The following is a 24,257-nucleotide window of genomic DNA, read 5'->3' as shown; positions in this document are numbered from 1 at the left end:
GGATGTCTGTTCCAGATTCTGGTCACCCTTGCCATAAAGTTCTTCCTTGTATCCAACCTGATACCATCCTCTGACAGTTTATGGCCAGTCTTTCTTGTCCTCTCTTACACATGGTGTTAGAGGTGGGATCGGGATACCCTGCTGTTTTACAGGCATAGTTTGGGAAGAGTAATAGAGTCACTGAAATCCCTTGAGCAAACATTTTCTAATTTGGCATCGGGTTGACTGGACAGTGTAGATAGCTAGGATGGCAGACCAGTACATCCAAATGACCGTGCCTGAACTAAGAGAACAGGCGAAAGAGAGAGGCCTTCATGTGAAGAAAGGGCTAAAGAAGGAAGAACTGATTAAACTCCTGTGCGACAATGACTCAGCCACAGAGCAACCTTCACGCACATCAACTCCTGAGTCCTCCCCAGAATCACAGCCCCACACGCCAAGTCCACAGTCCTCCAGGAGATCAACCCCTACGGAGGAGCAGTGGAAATACCAGATGCGGCTAGATGCTGAGGAGTGATAGAGCAAGCTCAAGTATGAACTAGATTTGAAAAAGTTGGAGCTGGAGGCCCAGCGTGAGCATGAGAAGGCACAGCTGGAGCTGAAAAGATGGAGCTGGAGGCAAAAAGGATGGAGCTAGCGGAGAAGACAGCACAGCGTGAGCACGAACTAGCGGTACTCTGTCTGCAGCCCAATGGGAAAGATTCGGGCCCTCTGCGAGTGTCTGGGGGACACCCCAAACCAAACTCCTCAGCCTTCTCTTGCTACCGAGCCGGAGATGATCCCAACATATTCCTCAGCATCTTTGAAAGGCAAGCCCGACGGTGGAAGGTGCTTGAGGAGGAGTACATGATGCACATGGCTGCTCTGGTAGATGGCGACATGGCGGTGGTCATGAATAGCCTGCCCTCAGATGCAGCTGATTATGATGCCTTTAAACAAGCCGTGTTTATGAGGTTCAAGTTACGACCGGATTATTTCCGGAAAAAATTCCGGAATATCCACCCACAACCCAAGAAGTCAATGGCTGATTTTGTGGCCCTGGTGTGGGATGCTCTCCTTAAATGGGCAGACGGAGCCAAGGCTGACAATAGAGAGAAATTGCTCCAACTCATGGTGCTGGACCAATTTTATTACTGCTGTCCAAGGGAGATTAAAACCCTAGTCAAGGACAGGGGCCCCAAAACCATCCATGAGGCTGCTGAAATTGCAGATCAGCTGTTGCTTAATTGTGAGGGGTCTGACAAAAAGCCTCCCTACTCTGGAAAGGAACAGAAAGGGTTCCAAAGAGGGGGGAAGGGAGGGCCCAGGTCCAAAAGGGGAAAAGGGGCCATCCCAGACCGAGCGTAAGGAGGCCCCTGATTCGACCAAACTTCCCAATTCGGAGAAGAGGGGGCGCTATAACTGTGGGGAGCCGGGCCACGTCAAGCCCAACTGCCCAAAGTTAAGCAACAAACCCAAGCGCATCAGACATGCAACAGCTGTAAGCAGTGAGGGGGGAGACCCGAGCCCTTCTGAGGGGCATGCCTGTTGCTACAGGATCACAAACCCAGAGAAGGTGATGGGCCCCCACCGGACCAAGATATCGGTAAATGGCAGAACCCTTATTGGGGAACTGGACACGGGGTCCAGTGTGACATTAATCAATGCCAACCTTGTCTCACCTGCAGATATAATCCCAGGGAGGACCCTTAACATTCAAGGGGTGGGGTCTCCACCATTTGAGGTACAGGTAACCTGTCTATCCATCGAGTGGAGAGGCTGCGCGATTCGCATAGAAATGGGTGTGCTGGAAGTGGCTCCGGTCCCCATCCTGGTGGACGGGATATCATTGACCTAGAACTCCTGCACTGGGAGGTGGACCAGGTCCTAGAGCTAGAGCCCTACCGCATTTAATGCGGTGACTTGTCTACAGAGCAGAAAGGCTAGAGGGGGAGGGTTAGAAACTCCCCAACAGTTGCATTGGCTGCACTGGGAGAGGCCCCAGCGGAGGGCAATTGCACACCAGTTCCTGAGGGAACTAGCAACCCCAGGGGTGGGCTAAGTGACAGTCCCAGGGCAGTGTCTAGTCCGTCAGTGGCAGAGGGAGGTGAGACTCTCAGGGAGGAATCCAGGGAAGTCCCTGAGGGTGAAGGTGCACTCACTGCAGGAGCACCAGAACTCTCTGCTGATTGCTTAGCTGGACAAGAGGAGTTCAAGCAGGAGGTTCTAGCAGACCCCAGCTTGGAGGACCTCTGGCAGATGGCTCAGGAGCAAGAGACCGAGTTCACTCCAGAGAAGAGGGAACAGGTGGTCTGGGATAAAGGACTTCTCTATTGGTTGTGGGTACCAAAGAGCCATGCCGAGACCTGGGAACCCCACCGCCAAATCATAGTCCCGCGTAAATACAGACAACGATTGCTTTCCATGGCTCACGATTTACCGTGTGCTGATCACATGGGCAGGGAACGGACACGCCAGCAGCTGCAGGTGAACTTCTATTGGCCCAGAATTGCCCAGAATATGACAGACTACTGCCGATTGTGCGAGACATGCCAGCTGACAGGGAAAAATGGGGACAAGAGAGAAACTCCCCTACAGCCCCTCCCTAGCATTGATCAACCCTTCCAAAGAGTGGGTGGGGATAGGCATTGTGGGCCCGCTGAGGCATAAGACCCGGAGAAGGAAGAACTACATCCTGACTCTAGTGGACTTTGCAACTCAGTACCTGGAGGCAGTTGCCTTGACCTCCACTGAGGCACCTGTGGTTTTTCGTGCCCTAACCAAGATCTTCTTTCAGCTGGGTTTTCCCTCCGAGATCCTGACTGACCAAGGTGGAAACTTCCTGGCAGAGGTGATGAAGAGCCTGTGGGAGTGCTGTGGGGTGAAACACCTCAAGACCACAGCCTACCACCCTCAGACAAATAGGCTAGTAGAGAGATTCAATGGGACCTTCAAAAGGAGGCTAAAGGCCTATGTGGACTCTAACCCCAATGTCTGGGATGAGAAACTGCCGCATTTGCTCTTTGCCTACCAGGAGGTACCCCAGGAGTCCACAGGGTTCTCGCCATTCGAGTTGATGTTTGGGAGGCGAGTTCAAGGTCCTCTCGATTTGGTGAGAGAGGAGTGGAAAGGGAAAATCCCTTCCACCAAGACCTCCGTGGTGGAGTATGTGCTGAACTTTCGTCAGAAACTGATTGACATGATGAAAGTGGCACGAGAGTCCCTGGGACAGGCCCAGGAGAAGCAAAGGTCCTGGTATGATGAAAAGGCTCGCTTTGAACGAGGTGATAAGGTTATGGTTTTCCTGTCACTAAAGACAGACAAGCTGCAAGCCGCTTGGGAAGGAACTCATGTTATCCTGGACAAGCTGGATGATGTGACCAATGTAGTGGCCAGGAGTGGGAAAAAAACCTAAGACAGTTCATGTGAACATGCTTAAACCGTACTTTGATAGAGGTGATTGCGCCCTAGTGAACCACTTGGTGAGTTGGGTGGTTCTAACCCCCAGCCCACTTCCAGAAAAATGCTGCTGGCCACTACCCTGGAATGTATCCACCTCAGACAGGTTTGACCTTCCCAACTCTGAAAACTTCTTATGGGAACTTCTGGCAGTTCATTTTAACTTTGAGTCTGGAAAATGGACTTATGCATATTCCTGAGTAAAACTGGCACCATGCCTAAAAGACATTTTAAATTTTCGCTTAATACAAAAAGGATGTGGAGAAGCTTGAGAGAGTCCAGAGGAGAGCCATGCGCATGATCAGAGGTCAGGAAAACAGATCTTACGATGACAGGCTGAGAGACATGGGACTCTTTAGCCTGGAAAAGTGTAGGCTCAGGGGTGATCTGATGGCCACCTATAAGTTTGTCAGGGGTGACCACCAGGATCTGGGGGAACGTTTGTTCACCAGAACGCCCCAAGGGATGACTAGGTCGAACGGTTACAAACTCCTGCAAGACCGTTTCAGGCTGGACATAAGGAAGAATGTCTTTGCTGTCCAAGCCCCCAAGGTCTGGAACAGTCTGCCAGCGGAGGTGGTTCAAGCACCTACATTGAACACCTTCAAGAGTAAATTGGATGCTTATCTTGCTGGGATCCTATGACCCCAGCTGACTTCCTGCCCTTTGGGCAGGGGGCTGGACTCGATGATCTCCCGAGGTCCCTTCCAGCCCTGATGTCTATGAAATCTATAAAATAGCACTGAAGGGCCAGAGCTTACCTTAGCTGCTCTTTGTGCTATGCAGTATACAGACACACAATGAGGGACAGCTTCTGCCCTAAAGCATTTACTTCAGGGATGGGCATTATGTTGACTCTTGGGCCACTTAATGAGTTTTGATGAGGACTGCACACACAGTCTTTCAGAAAATATCATTTTAACAAATTATAGATTTAAAAAGTAGTATACTAAAAATCAAACATCTAGTATAACATCTTAATTTTGTTTCAAAAAATATTTTTGGTCTGATTTATGTTTTTTGAGCCATGTATATAGAGGTGGTACTTTATTTTGAGCATAATAGCTCAAAATGAAGTCTTACTCTTCTATATTGTGGGGAGGAGGGGTGTATGTGCATGTGTTTGTGGGAAGCTGCCCACGCACTAGGTCCCAGGAACCAGCCAGGGTGCGTGTAGAGAGGGGGTTTGCAGCAGAACTCACCCAGGCAGTGCAGATGTAGGCCATCCGCCCTCATCCCCACCCACCAGTCTGGCTTGCAGCTGCCCCTGCAGTGCTCCTCATGGGGCCTAGCCCTGCCCGGGACAGCTTCTGCTGCGCTCTTTTCTTTATCCGCCCCATGCCTGCGAGTCAGCACTGCCCTGGCCCTAGCCAATGCGCGCAGCTTCCTGGCAGGGCTGCTGCTGCTGCTGCAGCTGCCTGGGTGCTGCTTGGCTTGACTTCCCTTGCCTCCAGTGGCTCCTCCTCTTCCTGCCCCTGCTGCGCTGCTCTTGGCAGCAGATAACGCAGGTAAGTCATGGGGATGCGTGTCAAGCAGTAGATGCCCAACCAGGTAGAAGGGGAAGCTGCAGCTGGGCAGCTCCTGCCGCAGCATGTGTGGGTGGAATCCCTGTACACTGGGGTAGGAGCCTCCTGGCTAAAGCTTTTCCCCCTGCTTGGTTGGGCATCTGCAGCCTAGTACATCCCCCATGGCTTCCCCATGTTACCTGCTATCCAGAGTGGTGCAGCAGGGCCAGGAGGAGGAGGAGATGCTAGAGGCGGGTGGAGTCGAGCAGTACCTTGGTGGCTGTGGTAGCAGCCCTGCCAGGAAGCTGTACATGCTGGTCAGGGCTGGGATGGTGCTGTCTGATGGGTGTGTGGGTGGGGCTCAGCTGCAGGCCAGATTCAATCAACTGGTTGGGCGGGGAGGACCTGCCTGCAGGTTGGATACAACAGTTGGTGGGCTGCATCTTGTCCTGGCTTACTGTCTCAATAAGCAAAATAAATGGTGTGGTGGGGGAAACAAATAGCGGTGTGTAGTGACTTGCCCAATGTTGTAGATCAGCTTAGTAGCAAAACTGGGACTAGAAAATAGACTTTCTGTGTCCTAACCTGTGCTATTAACACATGGAATTGGTCTAGCAAGAGTTCAGAGGCTGGAGAAGAGACTTTCAGTTATGGTAGCTGCATGCCTGATTTTTTTTTTTTTTTTTTTTTTTTTTTTTTTGTAGACAGCAAAAACATTTGAAGAAGTCAGGCAGATAAAACTAATAGGTGAACCAGCAAACAGACAATGCTGCTTAATATGCTAGAACAGGGACAGTCAGTTATTTTGGGCGGAGATGCTTACTGAGTTTTGGCAAGCTGTCAAGAGCCACATAGGTAGCCCTGCCTCTTTACAGGTGTCCTGTACCCTGGTTGCCATCTTGTGACTAGAAATCCGTTCTGTTGCCCCTGGAAGTATTCCTTTCAGCAAGGGGTTTTGCCATCTCAAAGCCAGAAAAATACCAAATTATATTCTAAAAAGCAAACACCTACAACATTCATTAATTTGATTTCAAAAAATATTTTTGTCCTGATTTACATGTGTTTGTGTAGTGTACATAGAGGTGATCGCACAATAGATTAAAATTAAGTTGTGTATGGCCACAGCCCTGTGGTCTTGCAATCCGGAGACGCAGCCAGGAGCCATGAGGTGCTGGAGCAGTGCGGGCAGAAAGACTGGGAAATGGCTAGGGGTGGGGCGGAGCTGGGTTGCTCGGTCCTGCTGCCGGCTCCCCCTGGCTCCTACTGCCCTTGGTTCGTGTCAGCTTTGACAGGCAGCCAGAAACAAATAGATATTAATTTACTGATGGCCCTGTGGGCCAGGTACAATGGCATGGCAGGCCAGATGCGTGCAATATTTTGCCCGCCCTATGTTAGAAAACTTTTCTGTAGTTTTATGTATTGTAATATTGCCTAAAATAAGCCAGACCTCTTAAATACATAAATAAAGATGGCTTATGTTAGTAGGTTTTGGGGTGGTGTTTTGGTTGGGTTTTTTAAGTGGCATCTTTTTTCAGCACGCATTTTAATTCGCGCATTATGTCCACACTCGCATCTTACAAAAAGTAGTGAACTATCGTGGAGGGGTTGTAGTATCTACAGTACTTAGTAGAAGAGTCAGGTAATCCTGAAAACTCATCCTCTGGTTTGATGTGAAGAAAACAGATTAATTTGTATTTAAGTGGATTATTAACTATATCTTGGCATTTTGTCATGTTACCATAAAGTGGTGTTTAAATATTCTACAGTGAATTGATGCAGTATTTCCCATTTTGTGTATCATGCCTTGCATAGAGTTTTTTTTGCAAGGATTGCAGTGCCAGTGGAATGTTGCAGCTAATCTATAACACCTGGCACTAGTCCCTGCAGCTGGTCTGTAATACAGCCTTCCCAAATAATAGCTCCAGACAACCTGTCCTTTTCATTGGCAGTCCTTCACTAGTGTCTTTCACTTCTAGGTCACTGGTTTAAATCAAATTAAAAGGGTAAAAGTCATTTTTTGTAACTAGCTTTTCACTAAGCTATGTGAAATTAGTTCATGCTTTTATCTGGCTTTCTAGTAGGAAAGCTTAAACAATGTCAGAATCAAATGGGCATGGAAACTGAACTAACCTTTATTTCTAAAGATTTTCCTTCCAGAAAAGTAGTAGCAAGCTTTTAACGTTTATTTTTATTTTACTTCTTTAAATTTTTATTTTGCTGCCCATGCTTCATCTCTTTTGTGGTTAAAGAGGTTGTTTTCTAGAGTTTTATTAATATTTTCTTTTCTACATATTTCCTTTCAAAATATAGGACCAAGTAAGCTAAATCTAAAGTGATTCAGCAGCCTCCCACTGTAGTTGCTTTTTCCTTTCACTCAGTTATCCTTTGTCTGTAGCAAATTCACATTGTTTTATAAACACCAGACCTGACTTTTGCTATGCATACTTAATTAGATGAGATTGTAAGCTTTTTCTTGAATTGAAATAAACTAACATGTTAAAGTACTTAATGTTCAAATGAGATTTTCATTTTGGTCCTCTTTTTTGTTTGAAAAAACCTTTTATAGAATCATTGAGATTCAGTTGTTTTTTTCAGAACCAGAGCGGCAGTGATCAAGTAATAAATGACCTGATTCTGCTGTGCGGTAGTAGTTATCAAAAGGGATTTGTTCATGAACTGCAAAGGAAGCATAATTTGTCCTAAAACTAATGTTTCTTCATCACAAGGCTTTCTTGGCTCTGATATGCTTATTGCTTCCTCTTTGCATCCCTTCCGAGTGTAATACAGGACTCTTCCTTTAGTACTTGGTCCTAACCTGAGGTTCTTCCTTTACTGATGATGCTGTGTAAATGCAAATATGTTCATTGGGACGTCTTTCCAAAGGCAGGCAGTATCTTGTACTTGGTATTTTTTAACATTCTTACAGTCCTGCCCAGTCAAGCATATATAACAAGCTTTTTAATGGCATTATGAAGTCATCTAGTACTTAATATTTACTCACAGTATAACAAAACCGGGGTGCGCTCACTTTCATTGTTCATTGTAATCAAAATTAAAATATCAGAATTATGCGAGTAGGTATCAGTGAAACGAGAGAGCACCATAGAATTGATGGTAAAGCAGTATTTGTATTTGCAATTCTAGTCCCATTCCCATCTGTCTCTTTTCCCTGCTCCCCACCCACCACAAATCTGGGAATTTCATCTTTGAGGAATAGGAAGTCTGTCTAAAAACAAGAGTTTATCTTCATCTTTTCATATTACTGTATCTATAAGGGCCTTAAAGGCAGATACGAGGAAACATTCTTCATTGTCCTATTTTGAAATAGACAAAAGATGTCCAATAGAAGTATGCTAATCCTATTTCACAGTAGGGATGTAAATATTGTTTTAAAGATTATCCGTTTAACCTTCTCCAAATATATTGGTTAAACAGGTAACTGATAGCTCATACCTAGTTTAGTGACTTCTGGCAGGAATGGCCTTGGCCCCAGCCCCTTATGTCTTTGCGGTGCTCCCAATGCTGCATTGGGTTCCAGGCTGCTGGTGGGGAGTCGCGTGCAGGGAGCGATGGTCACAGCTAAGCCACTAGGGGAGTGCTGCTCAGCTGCAGAGCTGTGGCTTCCCTTTGCCCCCATGGGCAGGGACTGGGGCTGTGGATGGAGCTGGAACTGCAGACCTCTTCTAGGTCCAGATCCCACCACCATGGGGAGGGAGAAGCTAGGGCCCCCATGGGGGTCAGATGGGGCCTGCCTTTCACAACAGCGAAACTCTTGGCCCCACAGTGGGTCTGCCCAGCCCCCTGCAGTGGTGGGGCCCAGGCAGGGTGACAGGCTCCTCGTGCCTTCTACCATGTTTGTGCTGCTGCAGCCCAGACCTGGAAAGCTCCTCTGTGCGGCTGGGCCAGGCCCTCCCCTACCTGCCCCAGGGGAAAGGGGGATCCAGTCCCAGCGGGGCAGCCTCTGCTGCATCCTTCCCTCTCCCACCTGTGGTGCTGGGGCTACACAGGGCCTGACTCAGCCCTGAGGGCATAGCTAGCTCAGTCCAAGGAGGCACCATAACAGCTGGAGCAGCTTGGAAGCTGCTGTTGCAGCCCTAGTGCTTTCCCCAGATCCTGCTGAACCACAGCCCCTCAGGAATGCCCTGGGGCTGCTCTCACTGCTGGTGCTGACCCATTAGAGCTAGTGCCATGTGCTCTAGCTGCTGTGGTGCCTCCACGGGCCAAGACAGCCACACACTCAGCCCTGCCTCAGGGTTGGGCTAAACCCCATGCAGCCCCAGCACCATGAGTAGGAGGGGAAGGATGCAATACACCTGACAGGCAGTCCCACTGGGACCGGACCTCCCCCCCTCCTCCCCCCCCCTTCCCCCACTCCTGGACCAAAGGGGTGAGGGACCCAGCTCAGCAGTGCAGAGGAGCCTTCCAGGTCCAGGCTGCAGTTAAAGGCACAGGGAGTCCATTGTCCTGCCCAGGCCCTGTTGGTGCTGGGGAGCTGGGCAGATCCACTGTGGAGCCAGGAGTCATGCTGTGTTGGAAGGCCTTGTCTGACCCCTGTGGAGGGCCTGGCGCCTCCCTCCCCATCCTCCTTCCTCATGGTGACAGGATCTGGGGACAAGAGAGGTCTGCAGTTCTGGCTCCGTCCACAGCCCCAGCCCCTGCCTGTGGGGGTGAGGGGAAGCCATGGCTACACAGCTTGGCAGCGACCCCTGCTGGCTCAGTTTTACCCACTGCCTCCCACTCAGAGATCCCTGTCAGAGGCCTGGGGCCTGTGCAGTACCAGGAGCATGGTAAAGATAAAGAGCCAGGCCATGAAAGAAAGCTTCTCAGAGACCTGTCTCAGAAATTAGCAGTTAAGTCTTCTTGTACTCAATCAGTTGAGAGTTTTGCCATTAATTTTAGCAGAAGCAGGAGTATAGATTGTGTCTATCCAAGTCCACAGTGTTTGGGAAGTGGAGGTCTGGAACAGAGCAAGTTTACAATACCTTAGGTATATAAGTTTTACCTTTTAATGAGATCATTTGAACCAGTTTATACCTCAAATGTGGTATGACTATATAAAGAGAATAAATTCTAAAATATTGGAGTCTGTATACCATATTTACTTGAATACAAGACAAGGTTTTTTTTCCCTAGTCAGCGTAGCGTGGTGGGGGAAAATGCCATGTCTTATACATGTATGTAAGAAAACCTCATTAAATACTTTGTCTTACTACTTTTAGCAGCAGTTTAATGAATATGTGCTCAGTAGTGGAACCCAGCTGTGACACTGCTTAAATGTAGCCACTGCTGAGCATGACTGTAAAATACATAGCCCATATTGGGCAAGCATGCTAATGGGAACCTACCACAAAGATAGATTAGTGTAGCCCATCTGAATAAGCTATACAATAGTGCCCATTAAGTGTAGTTCTCCTCACCACCAACTCTTTCAAGTCATGGTGAACCACTACATTGCATACTTTTTTACTTTATTCTTCACTCCCACAGTTTAGTTGTGCCTCCCTTTCCCATTTCCAGTGATTCCTGTTTCTTCACCAGCCACAGGTGCTTGGCGAACATCACCAAACTGGGACCCAAACAGTTCACCTAGATTCCCTCTGTTGCCCCCTCTCTTGCATATGATTAGTGTGGCCCTGTCCTCCATAAGATGGAGCTGGACTAGTTTGCCCTGTGCCTCATATCAGCATATATATTTTGGATGAATTTAGGACTCATGACAAGAACACCCAGTCCCAGTCATGAGTCGGGGGCTGAATTAAGCCAAATATTTTATTTTATAAGAAATAGTTTTAGTATTTCCAGTCCTTCGAAAACATTGCATGCATTGCAAATAAAATAATTTAACTTGAGGATGTCATTCAGCCCCTTTTTTAACAACTTCTTTTTAACAACCATTTTTTAGCAACTGCAACAGATTGCATTCTTATAACAACTCTTAATTTTTAAAGCAAGCAATATTTTATTCCTGTGCAGAGATGATCTGAGTAGATTTAGGAGTAGAGATTACAAATATCAGATATTATGATTAAAAAGTACAGGGTGGTAAGGGCAGGAGCAAGATAGCTTGTGAACCTGGTATAATTGCCAGAAGACAGAATTTCTGTGAGTCCACAAAATTGGGCCAAGCCTAATCAAGAAAGAAAGGGATTTTGATCTTTATTACAATAATACCTAGTTGTCTGCTGTGAACAGGGCCTGGAGGAGATAAGGGAGGGAGGGGCAGGTGGTGGAAAGCTGGTGGAAGAAGCTGAAGTGAAGACTAAGAAGAGGGGTGGGATGAATAGCAAGTCAGCATGGCTAGGGACAGACATTATATGTAAACCAGTATAAATGATCACAAACCAGTTCAAATCTGTAATGCAACAGTTCAGTGCACGTAAACTATTTTCAAATGGCCCAAACTGGTTTAAGATGAACTTGGATAGATGTAGTATCAGACTTCACTGATTTAGGTTAAATCAGTTTATTGAACTTCTGTCCCAGATCCCTTCCAGATTCAAGTTAAGTCACAGTCCCCCGGTGTCTCAGGATGCTTTCCACCTTTCCTGGAAACCTCCCCTCCTCCTTTCAGGGTGGGTGGGCTAGCCTTGTCCCAAAGCTGTCTGCTCCAGCCTAACAGAGAGGTATGCTTTATTGCCCCCCAGCTTCTGGCCTAAGCCACGGCAGGCATGTGGCTGCATTTCTGGAATCAAAAGTGAATGTCTGTTCACTTGCTTATCAGTTCAGTCTACACAATTTAGATTAATCTGCAGATATTGAAGTGATTCAGCCTCAGGCTTTTTGACCGTACTTAACCCATGGGGGAGAATGTGGAGAGTCAAATGATACAAAATATTTAGAGTCCACTGACCCCTGCTGAGGCAGTTTCCATGTTGCTCCTTTTTTCTCTTCTGAAGGAGCTTTTCTTCCCCATCCCTCATAATGTGGTGTTCTATAAGTTTTAGTGCTTCTCATGTATTGGCTTTTCAGTCTCTCCCTTCTCAGACCCCAGACTTATGCAAGGGGAAGAACTTTATGAAAGAATATACTGTAAGTTCTCACATACACCACACAACTTTCCCTCAACAATCAGTGTCCCCTCCTCTCCCTCCTGCGGCCCCCCCCCCCCCAAATAGGGGTGCATGGATGAAACAGGGAAGCTGATTTTCTGCTCGAGGTTGGAAGCACTCTGAAGAGAAGTCAACCTTTTGGTCAACTCCAACAGCTACGGAACAAATCAAACCAATCTGCAGGTGTTAGCAGTAGTTTCTCCTTTTTCCTGGTTTTTATATTCAGCTGATCTTTCTTAGGACAATGTTGCTGTGTACTAGCCACTCCTGATCTCTCTTTCACAGCCTCTTTAGCTCTCTTAAATCATAGATCTTTCCATGGAGACTAGTATACAGTGGGTAGGGACTCGACTTTAGTTATGCAGGAAAGCGGGGTGAGGGGGCAAATTAGGAGAAGTTCAGACTCTGTCCCTTCTCTGTGCAGCCATAACTTTGGAAGTATCTTTATCCTTTATTCTGCCTTTCAGAAACAAGGTACATATTACATTTGGAGGTGTGTTGTATGCAAGAAAATATAGTAATTTACAGCTATTCTGCCATCCAAGGCAAGCATTTGTCCTCATGCATGCTTACCTGTATGTGTGATTGTTAGCATGATTAGTGCCAGGAAGCTACAAATAGGGGTAGCTTTTAGTGTATCAATGAAAGACTAAGACCATCCAGATTTGACAGCTGATCATGTATACCAAACGGAAGGTGCTCACTTGAACAACACCTCCTGCAGAGACTTGGTTGTGTGATACATTCCTAAATCTTCAGTGCCTAAATTTTCCCATAAAAATCTTTCACAATCTTATATATGCTTGAGCCTTAAAATATATGCAAAAAACCCACTTGGATGCAACTTGTTTTTAACTTCCTTATTGTATTTTCTTGTTCAAACTGCTAACAGTGAAGCTAATCTGGTCTAGCCTTTATGGCTATCTTGCTTCTAATGAACAAGATAATTTCATTGCTCATGCACCCCTGTGGTCTGGGAGATGGGTGCAACTGAGACTCGGGGACGCCGTTGAGCACGGACGGTCTCCGGGTGCATGGACAATGTTGAGATGGCAGCATCTGGTCTACCAGCTGTGGGGTGAATGGGGTGCCTCCATGGTTGGGAGCCCTTTCTGCTGAGGAGGTGCCCAGCCACAGGAGCTTGCTTTTTACTGGTGCATGAAGAGCCCAGGATCAGGCTTCTGCATTTTTAATAAGGCGTGATGGGATCTAATTCGTGATCCCACAGTTGCATTTCCTGCTATGGATGTGTGGCATGACAGGAGGCACAACTGTGTGGATTGTGCGTCTGATCCCATTGTGGCTCTACCTGCAGTTGTAGAGGGGCCCTTAGTTTTCAAAAGATTCATGAGATTCCTTTGCTTACCTGCCACTTCCCCGTGACTGGAGAGTTGTTATTTTGAGAGCAAGGCACACTCGATGAATGACTGTAGTGTAAATGCATGGATATAAAGTGGAGATGCAACATGGATAAAAATGAAGCAGAGACCCAGAGTGAAGTAGTAGGAGAGAATCTCCAGAATTCCCACTTTTCTTACTACACAGAATGTATTGACTTGGCATGACTCACAAAGCCTGGGGAAAATAACCCCTGTTGATGTAGTACGCTGTTACAGGAATTTAGTAAATCCCAAATTTAGTATATTTCTGGAAGAGTTGCTCATCAAGATGACCTATAGGGTAGCTCTGGGACTTATGTATTTAAAAGATACCACTGTAATCATGTAGTGCAGTGGTCACCAACTGGTAGATCTCTGAGCCTCTTGGAGTTGATCTGAGGCTGGGGTAGGGGGCTGAGTGCCTGCATGCATACATGCGCGCACCCCAACCCAGCAAGTCAGTCTGTGCGGTAGGGAAAGAGTGGGGGCTACATCGAGGTCCCCATGGTGAGGGACAGTGCCGCAGGAGCAGGGGTGAGTTGCCTGGGGCCCCAGCCATGTGGGACTTACCTGCTGGGGAGGGGTGTCCCAAAATTTTTTTTTCCTCTGCCTTGATCTCCTGTCCTGCCCTCTTCCTCCCCGCCCCCCCCCCCCCCCCAAACTTACCTGCTGCGTGGGCAGGGAGGGGTGGCGGTGGCACACTGTGCATCTTGGGTTGCTTTTAAATGCCAAAGGTAATCTCCTACTTAAAAAGGTTGGAGACCACTGGTGTAGTGAATGATTCTACACTGCAACAGTAAATAAAGCTAGAGATAAAATTTTTAAACATTTTCTCGTTCTTGCCTGGACATGGTCCATTTCAATGGGTAGTTCAGTATCCATTACGTTGCTTTAGAAAACAAAATAAAATACTACTCTTACTTTTTTAGTAGCAGCAAGGGACAGTAGGGCTTTAAGGTTTTCAGGAACAAAATCATTTTAACAAAGTAGTGGGTACAGATATGAGGGGGAACTGAATCAGGGAAGCAAGTTAGGGCATAGGTCCTCTGACTTGCAAGTTTCCATATTAATCCTCTTCTTTCTGTTTTCTTACAACTTTTTCTAAAACAAACTTCTCCTGGTCTGAATTTTTTGCAAGCTTGGCCTTAGCCCAGTGATAATTTATTCCAACAAAACTTACATCCCTGAGTTTAAGCATGTGTGAATGTGTAAATATTTCCCCCCATATTCTGACTGCACTTTTTGCATTTGCAAACTTAGTGGGTGTAGGCAGAAACTTGAGAATTGGCTGCTGTTTCTAGTCCCCTTTGAGACTAAAGTTAGCAAGTTTAGAAGAAAATAGGTTCAGTAGATTTTAAATTTATGAATGCTTAAAGTTTGGTTTTTGGCACCTGCTTTAGCATGAAAGTGGAGCGGTATAGTACACTGGCTGCACCCAGAGCTATTTTGCATTATCAACAACCTTAAACTAAAATCTTAACTGCTGATCTTGAGTTGAGTCTGAGTGTCCTTAAGCTATATATAAGTTTATTTCACTTGAGAGGTTTTTGCAGCTCAGTATCTTCCTATTCTTTCCTTACCTTAAAATCATTATATTTAAACTTACAATTTTTGTATTAACTCTGTTCCATATATATTAATGCTGCATGAGAAATTGGTGTTCCCTGATCTGTGAATTAGACTTATCTAGGATAAGGTTGCATAAACTATGTTTTTTAAGATTTGCACTGAAATGTCTTCTGAAGGTATAAGCAGATGTTTTTCTTGCATCTCTGGTTTGTATACTTCTGAAAAGTATATGAGGATCAGTAACTGACAGGAATGTCTCAGGATAAAGGACATTATTTCAGTGCCGCCCCAATCAGGTGGCAGGGAACTGGTTGTAAGCTACTTGAGGATAGGACCAGACCAATGAAACTTAAATTGGTGTTACTTACAATGGTAGAGTTTTACATCTGATTCTTTCAGTGGTAAACTAGATATAGCTTTTGTGAGTTAAAAGTTTGTATAATCTGTCTACTTATTTACACTAGGTTGTGTTTTGTAGGTGTGCACAAGCAGGTTTATTTAGTTAATGCAAACTTTGGGATTGTCAGAAAAATGGTAATTTTTTTGATGAGGATCAGATACGTTGCCCTTACTGATATAAGGACTGTGGTACTTTGACTTGGATTTAGCAATGCCTTCAAATAATTGAGTTATCCTTATTTTGAGCATGCATTATGCATGTTCCAAATCTTTTTGTTACACCTTTACATTGAAAATCATAAAGAATAACTCTAGGTTGTGGCTGAATTAGACTGGTCACCTATTGGCTTTGATTTTTGTGGTTACTTTTTTATTACGGTTTACTCCCTTTTTAAGTGTATAATCTCAAGACTGGAAAAAAAAAAGCTGCATGCTTGCCTGGAATATGCACTTATGCAAATTTATTGTTTATTAAGTGCAATATGTTGTCAGTATTGTGGTATTTTAGGCCCAAATATCACTGATTCCTATCACTTTGAAGGTTTCCAATAGCACCCCTTTAACAGCTGCTTGCCTCACTGTTTCTGATGCACTTAACTGGAATATAATGAAGTTACAGAATGGGCAGTGGGACTGGAAGATGTTATTTTTGTGATTAATGCACTTTAACCAATGCAGGTAACTGAGTTGTTACAATGCAGTAGAAAACAAATGGGATTGGCATTGTATTGCACAATTAAGTGAATTGTATACTTATCCAATACATGTATAAATGGGGCACACTTAGAAGCCAACCAGTAATAAAAAGTACTTAAAAGGTAAATGACTTGCACCTTTGTGCATATTCACAATACCACACAGTTCAAGGGATCTCCAGTAGATTTATGAAGTTCTGTAGTTCTTCAAAGCTGTGGGATCAGAACTGCTACATAGATCTAACAAGTTTAGCTTACTGTAGTACATAAATGAAAGAGACCAGCGTAAAGGGGCTAGGTAGCATGGAGTTCTGGGATTTTGAGGTTCCCTACCACTCTAAATATGTTTAAAAACAGCTCCCAGATTTCTTCAAGTTAATGTCATTGATTTTTTTTCAGATAAAAGGTTTTATTCTTTTGCTGTTAAATCAGATGCATGGAAATCCCACTACACTGTTCTAGGCACAAGCCTTTTCTTTCACTTTTCTAAGATCATGCCACTGGGGACTAAAGTTGGTCTTGTCAGAGCTAAAACCTGGTTTGGAAGGTGCATATATATAGCCTTGGGTAAACTTCTTAGCAGAGGCTGTTGGATTTGAGCACCTTTTCAACTATTATCCCCCTCTCTACAGTTGTCTCATTTGCGTATCCCATACCCTATATAACAGGATCCTGTTTGTTTGGTTTTTTGTTAGTGCTGACATTCTGAAAGATAAGGCTTACATGGTTTTTGAATAAAATTTGTTTTATCTGTTATACTAGTGATTCACAGAGGTGTTTTAACATTACTAAATTAGTACTAGCCAATTGCCTGTCAAGAATGACGGGGGAGGGGGCTGGGATGGAGTTCTGCCACTGAACCCCATGCTGCCACTGTTCTGCCTCTTGCAGGGAGCAGGCTGGGGAAACCAAGGCCAGTGCTGCTGGCCTCAGCTCCCCAACCCTCTGTCCTGTCCTTGGCCCAGCTTCGGAATCATTGTAGCGCTCCCCCATGCTTGGAATGCTCTGGCTGTTTCTGTCAGCCAATCGGAGCGCGAATAAAGCCAGCCAGAGAGAGGCTTTTATAATATTAGAATGCTTTGCCATTGGGATTACTTCTAAAGGAAATAAATTCCTTTCTTGCACTTCCACAAAGAACATCAGACTAATGGAATTCTTCATTCATGAGACGTACATAGTGGACAAAACCCTGTGAAAATTATGGAGCATCTCTGACATTCCTGAAAATTCTTGGGTCTATCCTGTAACTAACCTTGGCATCCAGGCCAAATTAATGACCTAAGAGTATCTTAACTGTAACTGCTTCTTGTCTTTTGATTGTGGCACATCCTTTCCTAATGCTAAAACAAAGTTATGACAAGACCTCAAGATTGACTAATGGGGAAACACCACAAGATGTCCATACACAACCAGTTCTTCTGAATTAATATTTGTTCCTAATTTGCAAGTCTTGGTTGCCCCATGTACATGCCTTTACATGAAGATGAGGATGAAGTTGTCATCTCTTACTTAAGGTAACTCAGATCTTTCATGCAGTTTCCACTGTATAAAGTATTTGATTTTTCTTGACTGGACAAAGAGCAACAGAAGAGACCTGCAGTAGGAATTAGTTGTATTTGTATACTTTTTTCATTTTCCCATATGACTTTAAGGGCCAAGTTTATCATGTGATAAAAACATAATAGTAATGTTGTAGTTTTGGCAGTCTAAACCTTATTAATAAGGAGTTAGACTTTTTAAAAAATAATTTGAGCATTGGCTGGAGCTTATTAAAATTTTGATGCTTTAACAAGGTGGAGAGCTTAATACAGGTAAGTCACTTTCTCATATTCAAGTTTGATATTTTTTTGTTTCAACACTTCTCTCAAAGGCTAAGAAAGAATGAAGGTTTGTTTTTGTGTCTATTTATAATGCTACCAATTTGAGATTCCTAGAAGTCCCATCTCAGATAAAGTAGGGCAGACAGATTGTACTGCAATGTGAATTTCAATGTACAATTAATTGGGCATTACAGGAAATAATGGTGTTGCATCTGTGGCATAAGACAAGTATTATTACTAATCATTCGGTCTCCCAGGTGGACTTTGAGTGACTCTTGTGTTAGCCTAGAAGATGTTCAGGGCTTTGGGTTGTTTTTTTTCATTCCTCAAACATTTTTTGAAGTGAAAAATTTAAATCTCTGTCTACATAGCTGTTTCTTATTTGGGTCCATTGCTAATTGAGATTTAGGTGCATGATCAAAGAAAACTGTTGCATTGGTGAAAGAGTCAGTTACAGAATTAGCCAAACCCTGGAGATCAGAAAGAAGATAATTTGGGAATAAGACACCTATTGAGGCCACAGCCTCTTTAATGTACAATTCTTTTGCCCTTCTAATTTTGGTTCGTTTATGACTGGGAGCAGGATTTGTCCACTTAATTGTTTGACAATTTCTTTAAAACACCAGATATTTCAATAGGGATGTTTTTTCGTATAATTTAATTAAAAAACCCATAAAATTTAACAGGTTCTTTTGAAGTTTGGTCCCTGCATCTTGGTACCAGTTGGTTCAGATACACATGTGGTGACCTTTTAAGTATTAAAAATCTGCTTGATTATCCAAAATGAACACTCACTTGCTGCCAGTGCTTTATGGAATCATTCTCCTGTCCATTTTACTTGGTTGACAAGCAATTTAGATGTTGCTGTTTCTACCCAATCCTGTTCTTATGTAACAGCCACATCTCTAGTCAGGTACATCTCATATAAAAGTAGTGTATATGCTTTGCTCATTTAAAAAGAACACTTTTTCCACTATTCATTGTGGTGTTGAGACTCTGTGTTCAAAGGAACAAAACTGACTTGGGATGATTTGACTGTTAGTACTGTTTTGACTTATTGGTTGTGTCTTTAAAAAAAGTGTCACCTGCTCTACTTTAGGCAGTCTGCCTCCTACCGCACACAATCCCATGGCAGTGTAGGTGGGGGGTGGAAGGTGGACTAGTGGAAGAGAGGGGCGGATTAAATGCTAGAGACACTTATACCAGAGCTTTTTGATGAACGTGCCACTTGTCAGATGTCTTGAGGGATAAAAAGATGCAGAAGAATGGGGAGCAGCAGAGATCAATATGCAGTTGCAGCCTTCTGGGTAGTTTAATGCAAATGAGTTGCATAGAATGTAATCATCCAGAATATTCTGGGTCTAGAGGGAGGTGAAAAGAGGATAGTAAAGGTTCTCAAGAGACAGGGAAGAGCACAAAAATACAGGAGTATGCAAATATGTAGAAGTTTATAACCTTACTTATTGTCTCTGTTATGACTGATTACCTCAACCCTGTTCTGTCTTAGTACTAGCTAAGTCAATAACAATGAAAAATCAGCAATTGTCAGACTCTCAACTCCATAAGTCAAACCGACTGACTTGGAAGTTCCAGACCAGGCATGTTAGGGACACATGCTGTCCAGGTCAGGAGCTCCATTAATATCTGCTGTTAAAATATTTTCTAATAGGCATCCTGTAGGAAGTGATAGAGATAGCAGAAAATCGATCACTAATAAATAGTAAGTAAATCTTAAACTTTTCCTTGTGTGTTTGTGTGGTTTTGTTTTAATATACTGTGAAGTATGCATTAAGATTTTTAGTGTACAGTTTTAGAGAGCCACGTTTCTTCCAAAGGGCAAATGTATAGAAAGATCAAAGACATAAACACTAAAGTTTGCTACATGCAGAAGGTAGAGAAAAGTGTTTTTTTCTGGCTCTTAAAGAGTAGTTTTTCCTCTAGTATCAAGGGCAGGCACCATATATTTTCAAAGGCAGAGTTTTTACTTTCCATAGCTGCTGATCTTCCTCAGTAATATAAGCAGTATTTAGGTAACTGTCCTTACTGTTAGTGGGGTATATACTTCTGTTTGTTTAGGGCTAATCAGACAATGACAGTTCTAATACTTTTAGAAAAGTTAAGATCACAAATATTATGAGGCCTAGAGAAGTTGTGACATCTAAATCCTTGGAAGGTTCCGAGAGCAGGTTAGACAGGCACTTTGGCTTAGCTGAGGGTGATCCTGCCTTCAGCATGGGGCTGGACTTAGATGACTTTGAGGTCTCTTCCAGCCCTACTTTCCTATGAAGAAAGACTGAAGATTTTAAAGATAATGATGGATCCTTGGAACTGGAATGTGCATGGGAAATTGCAAATTGAAAATCAGTGGACCATAACTTAAAGGCAGGACTATCCAATATGCGCACCATGAAGCTAATAAACTGTGGCGCCCAGGCTTCTGCTCACCCTATCACTTCAGCTGCAAGAGTAGCCATAGTCTCTGGGCTCCCTGTTCTGGCTTTCTTTGTCTGCCCTACCCAAGGGGCAGAGGAGGGCAGTGCAGCACAGCCAGGGGAGCTGAGGGTGAGCCTGGAGCTGCACCTGCATGCAGAGCAGTGGTCAGGGAATGGTGTAATGTTTTGGGGGGGGCATGTTAGTGCAGTGGTGATAGGTGGGCATGAGTACATGGTGAAGTGGTAGAGGTGGGTTGTGTGGGGATACTGTCATCACAGGACAGTGGGAGAGGGGCTGTTCCCATGTGGGGGTGCCACCCAAGCAGTTTGTGGCCTGAGGACTGTGGCTTGCTCAGGAGCAGCCCCCATTAGTGCGGCCTGTGGGACATTTGGCTGCTGGCCACTTTAGATGTGTACAGCGCTAAGTTGAAGGAAAAATTCTACTTGGCTGCCACAAGTAGGGCCTGGTTTAAATAGTGGGCCCAGCTCATGGTGCAGTGGCTCCTTTAATCTTGAAGGTTTCCCTGCACGCTTCCTGCAGCTAATTGGCCGAGGGGCCTGTCTGCCTCTCTGCTTGGTCCTAATGGCCAAGAGGTAAAAACTGAGGTTTTACATATGTCACAATTTTTGCCTCCCATCTGGTCAGTGCTAGCAGGGGGTTGGGGGCTGGCCAATGCTCCCACCCCCTTGAGAAGCAAGCAGGGAAAAGCCTGGGATGGTTCAAGCAGACCTCCCTAATCAGAGGTCCTTCCAGGGCCTGGCCACTCCCCCCTGGCTCAGCACTGTATAAGGGAACAGAGAGCTGCTCTAGCCCCTCTGGCTTCTAGCCTGAGCCAGTGCAGGCATGTGCCTAAATTTCCTCAGTCCAGAGAGAATGTCTGTCCAGTTACAAACTGATTCAGATTAGCCAGGTTAGACTAATCTGCAAAGATTGAATCAGTTCAGGCTCAGGCTTTTTGAATGTCTTTTCTAGCCTGTCACGAGCTGGGCCCATGACTTAAACCAGGCCCTACTCATAAGTGTAGGGTAAGATTAGTATTTTGTGAGGTTCCTAAAAGAGTTTGCATCTAAAAGAGATTGGAAGTAACTGATTTTGATTGTGCTAAATCATCTCCTTTTCAAGGAACCTTAATTCAAATGCACAAATCTGAAGAAATTAAAAAAAAAAAAAATGAAATTTTGCCTAATGTTCTATGCCCTTGAAATATTTTTTTTGTAGATTACAAATTTTCCTGGCAGGAACACAGTGAAATATGGGCCCTGTTTAAGTCTTTGGATCCAGGATTATATGTTTGTATGTAAACTTGTCTTGATTTAGGTTTCTAATCATTAGAGGAGTAATGTTCTGGAACAGCTTTCCATTAGCAGGAGGAGAGGACTGGACTTGATAACCCAGAAGATCCCTTCTAGTCCTGTGTTCTGATCAACAACAAGAAACAAGTCATGTCCAGTTAAATGTATGGTTGACATTTAAAGAATTAGAATTAGTATCGTGGGGAACAAAAAAATCTGGACTTGGTTGGATTTAATTCCTTGCTTTAATAAAATCGCTTTAGCTCTTCTTGGATTTCAAAGTCTACATATTATGTAACTTTTTCATTTGAAGCAAGAGTATTGCGATGGAAATGAATATACTATAAAACAGCTATTGTACTTTAGAATAAATAAAATGTGATTTTTTTTTTCATTTTTTGTTGTTGTTTCCCTTTGTCTTTAGCAAGTGGGAGCTGAAAGCCTTTGATTAGTGTATTGAAAATGACAAGTTCAGGACGTAAAGAAAAATTATATTGTTGGATGGCCTTGTGTAAACAATGAGATTGGAATTTTTACTTATTAAATATAAATTGCATCTTTCTTCAGGCATGCCCAATTCTAAGGATTTAAACTTGTAATCTTTTAATTGGGAAGCCTTATCAGGCATTTATTCATGCCACTGGAGGAATATGAGTATGTAATTAAAGAAGTAGATGTTTTTAAACTGGTTCAGTTTAAGATTTTTATGGTCTTTGCATTGACCAGTAGAATCCCTCATCATGGTATAAGGCACTTGTTTACAAGAAAGAAAGTGTTGTGTTCAATGACCCTATCATAGAATCATAGAAAATTAGGGTTGAAAGGGACCTCAGGAGGTCATCTAGTCCAACCCCCTGCTCCAAGCAGGACCAGCCCTAACTAGATCATCCCAGCCAAGGCTTTGTCTAGCCAGGCCTTAAAAACCTCCAAGGATGGAAATTCTACAACCTTTCTGGAAAGTATCTGTTCCAGTGCTTTACTTCTCTCCTAATATCTAACAGTAACTTAAACTTCCACTGCTGTTACTTGAGACCAATGCTCCTTGTTCTGTCATCTGCCACCATTGAGAACAGTCTAGTTCCATCCTTTTTGGAACCACCCTCCAGGCAGCTGAAGGCTACTATTAAATCCCCACCTCCCCCTCCAGTCTTCTCTTCTCCACACTGAATAAACCAAGTTTTCTCAGCCTCTCATCAGAACTCGTGCCCCAGCTCCCTAACCATTTACTCTGCCCTCTGCTGGGCTCTCTCGAGTTTGTGTACATTGTTTCTGTATTGGGGGACCCAAAACTGGACACTATCACCTCGCCAGTGCTGTACAGAGGGGAAAAATAGTATCTCTCAATCTTCTGGCAGCGGTTAGTAGCTGTTAGCATGCCATTAGCCTTCTTGGCAACAAGGGCACACTGTTGGCACATATTCATCTTCTTGTCTGCTGTAACCCCTGGGTCCTTTTTTGCAGGGCTGCTGCTCAGCCAGTTAGTCCCCAGCCTGTTCCTGTTTGTGGGATTGTTCTGTCCTTGGTGTGGGGCTTTGCACTTCTCCTTTCTGAACCTCTTGAGATTTCTATTGATCCAGTCTTCCAACTTGTCAACGTTACTCTGAATTCTAGCCCTTCTCAACAACGTATCTAGTACTCCCCCCAGGTTGGTGTCATCTGTAAACTTGCTGAGGGTGCACTCCATCCTATCACATCTTCTAGGTTGTTGATGAAGATATTGAGCAAAATCAGCCCCAGGAATGACCCCTGGGGCACTCCATCTGATGCCAGCTGCCAACTAGATATTGAGCCATTGACTATTACCTTCTGAGCCTGACAATCCAGCCAGTTTTCTATCCATCTTAGTCCAATCATCCAACCCCTACTTCCTTAGCATACTCACAAAAATGTTGTGTGAGACTATCAAAAGCCTTGCAAAAGTCAGGGTGTACCGCATTCACTGGTTTCCCTGAATCCAAAGAGCTATCGTAGAAGTCAGTCAGGTTGTTCAGGGATGATTTGCCTGTGGTGAATCCAGGCTTACTGTTCCTAATAGCCTTCTCCTCCAAATGCTTAGAAAAGGATTCCTTCAGGATCTGCTCCATGACTTTTCTAGGGACTGAGTTGAGGCTGGCTGGTCTGTAGCTCCCTGGTTCCTCCTTCCCTTTCTTAAAGATGAGCACTATATTTTCTCTTTTTCAATCATCCAGGGCCTCTCCTGATACCTGTAGAGGGATTTTGTCCACCCATCATGGGTCCCTCAGTCCTGTGAGGCCGAGGCACCACCTGGCCCATGGCATGTCCTCCTACCCCCTGGGCACACAGTGGGGCTGGGGTGGCTCTGCAGCTGGGCTGCCTTTCTAGACAGCCCAGGCAGCAGTGGTTACTTCTGGCTACTGCTGCTGGCCCCAGCCCCATGGTACTGGTAGGGACCCACAATGCACAGCCTGGACCCTGGCCCAGCAGAGTGGACCAGGTGGAACCCATGCTCACAGCCCCAATCCCAGCCCACTGCACCTGCTCCAGACTTGCCTGCCTATGCTGAGCAACGGCAGCAGCAATGATAGCTAGTCAGAAGCTGCTGCTCAGCATGGAGGAAAACCAGTCCCTCCCCTTTGATGCTGCTGGGCCCTTCTTGCTGGAGCTGCCTTGAGTCCATTCCTGGGCTGCACTGCAACTCCTCTGCACTGCCACTGCTG

General features: G+C 44.7%; 1 protein-coding gene and 1 pseudogene across 1 annotated transcript in view; both read left to right on the top strand.

Annotated features, from left to right (window-relative positions):
* REV3L (REV3 like, DNA directed polymerase zeta catalytic subunit) overlaps positions 1-24,257 on the top strand; it is a 209,912-nt gene that overhangs the window by 8,638 nt on the left and 177,017 nt on the right. The gene's annotated exons all lie outside the window — the stretch shown is intronic.
* LOC149873037 (uncharacterized) lies at positions 248-3,394 on the top strand (annotated as a pseudogene).

This window comes from Crocodylus siamensis, chromosome 1, assembly GCF_052110815.1.
Source record: "Crocodylus siamensis isolate JL-2025a chromosome 1, ASM5211081v1, whole genome shotgun sequence".
Lineage (NCBI taxonomy): Eukaryota > Metazoa > Chordata > Crocodylia > Crocodylidae > Crocodylus > Crocodylus siamensis.
The sequence above is the reverse complement of the archived record's forward strand: the minus strand, read 5'-3'. Positions and strand labels throughout refer to the sequence as shown.